Consider the following 4,485-nt stretch of genomic DNA (forward strand, 5'->3'; position numbering starts at 1 on the left):
TTCTTAACGCATGTCAATTAAACAGTTAAAGAGTGAGAGTGAATCAACATTTTCCAACCTCATGTCAATTAAATTTTCATGAAGTGTACTCAGAAGAAGACGACGTTTAATTGAACATCTATTGAGTAAAAAAAAACCTCCACAGTACGTGGTTGATTGAAACGCCAAATGCATTTTTGTTAAGGGTAATTCACAGTGAACCAAGCGTGAGAGCATATTCTTTCACTTGTGAGAACATAGGCAAAAGCCTGCGCCACTTGTTTATTTCCACCCTCGACAGGGAAGTGACAGTAAGTAACAGACTGTCCGGTCACTTCACTGCAGACCAAACTTGTTCTCACAATTGTGGACTTAATGGTGGATGCCATAGAAAACTTCCAGCAAATTCTTGGCTATTCCACACACAAAAAAGGAATGAAAAAAATAAGCGGGTTTACTACGCTAAATTTAGCATCACTTGTTTGTATTCACGTGAAAAGAATAAAAAAAAACTCACGGGTATTATTTTATCTCTTTGTAATTTTGTTTTGAGAACTTTACTGAACGAAAGCTGCAGAACTTCATGGGGCCGGCGTGAGCACATCGGCAAATGTCATGGTACCGCGTCTCAAAGGGGTTCTCAAACACCGTGGGCAGCACGCGGCCCACGAACTTTTACTAGCGGCCAGGCCCACACATGACTGTACTCTTCCTTTACCTCCCCCCCCCCCCATATCTCTTCCTTAGTTAAGCACGTTCATGAACTGTCAACCTGCAATAGATATCCATCCACGTCAGAAAGGAACTTGGTGGGCAAGGCCACCGAACGTGTTTCTTTTGCCAGTATCTATCTATCTATCTATCTATCTATCTATCTATCTATCTATCTATCTATCTATCTATCTATCTATCTATCTATCTATCTATCTATCTATCTATCTATCTATCTATCTATCTATCTATCTATCTATCTATCTATCTATCTATCTATCATGTACGAACATGACTACATACCATGCTCATGATGTGCTCGTGGTCGTTACGCCAACTTCACATATATACCAAATTTGGTATTACGTAACGGGAACGAATGACGAAGGTGAATGACACGTCCAAATATGATGATCATGTGCGTGTCATGTAAAACATGACTACCTGCTACGCTCATAGTGTGCTCGCGGCCTTTTCGCCAGCTTCAAATATGCCAAATTAGGTATTACGTGACGTGAATGGACGAAGAGCACAAATGCCAGGAGCAAGCAGGATTATTATTGCATGGAAGTCATGTACGGCATACATGCCCACCACTGCTGGTGCTGGTATTGCAAACGTTTGTGGCGCCGTCGTGACACGACTACAAACATACTTGCATCTTACCTGGATACGTGCGCATTACATTTATACTTGTGTCTAGTGTGTGCTACGTCCGTCTTCCTCGTAAGGTAGTACTGATTTTAAAGTGACATATCATCATTCCTCATTCGCGCTTCGCATATCATCGATTACCACTGAGATCTGCGATTGTTCTTTTTTTTTTTTACTTGAGCCTTTCAGTAGCCCATAGTTGCTGAAGTACATGTTGCTCACTGAGAGATGGCGGCTCTACCTGCCGTCGGCGGTCGGTTTCCGGATCGGCGTGCAGATTTTAGTCATTCTGGAACTCGTATCGAGCTTTCTGGAACCCAGACTGCAAATCTCCTTCTGAAATGTCCCGTATATGGGACATGGAAAAGGCCTTCTTTTTAATGGCAACGTTAGCCGATATTTAGTTTCCCCCCTGCCCCTCGCCAACTCCTTTTCTCGGCCCTTGCGGGACTAAATTTTGTGACTGTGATCCGCTAGCTACGGTGATTTGCGATCCCTGGTGTAGACAAAGATTGTAGATCATTACAGTATATACTACAACTAGGCGAGATTACACTGCAACTAACCTTGCGCACAAAGCGCTAGTTTTCAATGCGCACTGTATCGCTCTCCATGCATATTGTAACAAGTTTAAACTCGCACAAGTGATCTTTTGGAAGGAAGCCGGCTATGTAAGCACGCCTGCAAAGTGGCGTACAATATCTGTGGACAGCGGTTTCATTTGGGACTGTTTGGCCATGCACGAAGTCGACAGCGGTTTGGCTGTAGAGTGTTAAGATATGCCTTCTTCCGAGTGAGACGCCGCGAGGTGGGTCTCGAAACTCAAACAACGTTGCCATCAAACTTCCCTCTCTGCCATACGGACATTTGCGACCGATATATCCTCCTCCGACCTAAAAACGCTCACATAGGGCTCCAATTATTAGCCACATGCATATATGGACGTTAAACGGTTACATATACAAGATCGTCCGCCTGCAGTGGGCTCGCGCAAGGAGGGCAAAACCGTAATACGATCGCCGCCGCACAACGCGCGCAGGAGCAAGGAGTGGCTGCCTAAAGCAGCGCCACACCACTTTCACCGGTGAGAGACAATCCTGCGCGCGTCGTCGCCCAAGTTTGTGTAAGCGAGCCTCGGCCGGAGCCGTGTTGTCCGCCGGAGTGCGGGATGCTGTTCCCCTAGTGACGCCGCGCAGCCCGTCACCCGTCGAGGCCACGGAGGATTAGGAGGCCGCATTGGTCATCGGCAGCTGCCTGCGGTGCCGCACAAGGCCGTGGGCTCCCACGCAAAGCGAAGGATCAGGCGACACCGCACCGATTGCCGAGCGCGCAACGCATCACAAACGCGCCAACGCCAACCGCTGCGGAAAAGCGCGCTCATCTCCATGGCTGTGAGATGGAGAGAAACGAGCCGCTACGAAGCTCGCCTAGAACCAGCGTTCTCTCTTTCCCGTATTAAATGGCATTTTCAGGGCCAGCCTCGGCGTTTTCGCATATAGTCGCCAGATGTTGCCACGCTGAAGAGAGAGAGAAATGAAGGAGAAAAGCAGGGAGGTTAACCAACCTATAGCTCGGTTGGCTACCCTACACGTGGGGTGGCGGAAAGGGAAATACTAGAAGAAAGAACTAGAGAAACAAAGAAAAGGAACTGGACAGTTAGTGAGAACACACACAGCACTAACTCAGTATAAATGGCGTTATGTCTAAGTGAACGGTGCTACAAGCCTGCTAAGCAGCCGGGGCGGCGCTAAGATTTTTTTCACTTGTGTGTGTGTGGGGGGGAGACACCACGACTGAGATCATCCAGAGGGGGCAGGAAGGACTTATGCATTCTCTTTTGCACTTGTCCTTGTCTGATCTTTCTGTGTCCTCGTGTTTATTTGAACACCACCAGTTTATCGTTTAACTATATTTGCTCTTGAAGGTAGGTATAGTGATGGAGGGGGGGGGGGGGTCAGCCTAAAATTTTTAGCGGGGGCTCCACCCCCACCACCCCCCGTACCCTCCACTAGCACCGCCCCTGCTAAGCAGTATACCTCCTCGCAACACATGGTGCACCCTGTCCGCAGGCGTTTTAGCATAATCAAGAGTTGGTCGCGTACGTGCGCTGTTCGACATTAGGACAGCGCACACTCCGTATAAAGAACAAACGTGTCCCATGTACTTCTTTCTGCTCTTTCTCATATGCGTACCTTGAGTCGCGAGACACATGCTACAGAGTTTATTGACACAAAAACAGCCCCATAAATACTTGAATGCGTGATCATTAATAGCTCTGACCAATCACTAGATCTTAAAGGGGCGGAGTCACGAAGTCCTGCTCAAGTTAAATGTCATGAACATCATCAGTGGCCACCTTGATACAGCGGACCATGCGGAAATGACATCACATCACCATATGGTAAGCTTAGAGCCTCAGAAGTCACATCAAACGATGACATACTTGTTGAATTTCATTTCCGCGACTCTAACCATCTCGAATCCAAACCTTACCCCTAGTATGCTAATCTAGGCTACGAAATTGGCACAGTATTATACCTTCCTGCACACACACTACATATCTAATAAAGCACCCACAATACAGGTAATTATAAAGCCTTTTGTCGCTGGCATGCAGTGTCTCAGAAACTCACTTGGTGCGTGCCAAGTATACATCAGGTCACTGCAAGGTCTGAGCAAACATGGTGACTAAAGAATTCCTGCTGAAACCTTGGTCAGATAAGTGGGCTTGAGGGGCCATGCGTGTATTACTTATTTTTTCTGTGCAACGTGCGTCTTGAGTCATTGCTATAGTGCACATCTTGTGCATGACCAAAAAATTGGGAGATTCAAATAAAATAAATAAAAAATTGCGGGCTCGAGTGAGGATCGAACTCGGGGTTGTCTGCGTGGCGAGAAGGTGTTCTACCACACAGCCACGCGTCTCTTTTTTTTTCTTTTTTTACATGGTGTTTCATACAAACGTGGCTTACGTATATACATAGAGTACAACATACATAATGTGAAGTCAAGAAGTGTACAATGGACGTTACAAAGTAAATTTCGTACAACACAATGTCTAAAGCGGTATTTGAGTAGCACCCTTCATGAACTCAGCATACCAGTCCGGCCGAAATTGCAGTTGGCCATAAAAGACCCTTA

This window comes from Rhipicephalus microplus, chromosome X, assembly GCF_043290135.1.
Source record: "Rhipicephalus microplus isolate Deutch F79 chromosome X, USDA_Rmic, whole genome shotgun sequence".
In the NCBI taxonomy this organism is placed as follows: Eukaryota; Metazoa; Arthropoda; class Arachnida; order Ixodida; family Ixodidae; genus Rhipicephalus; species Rhipicephalus microplus.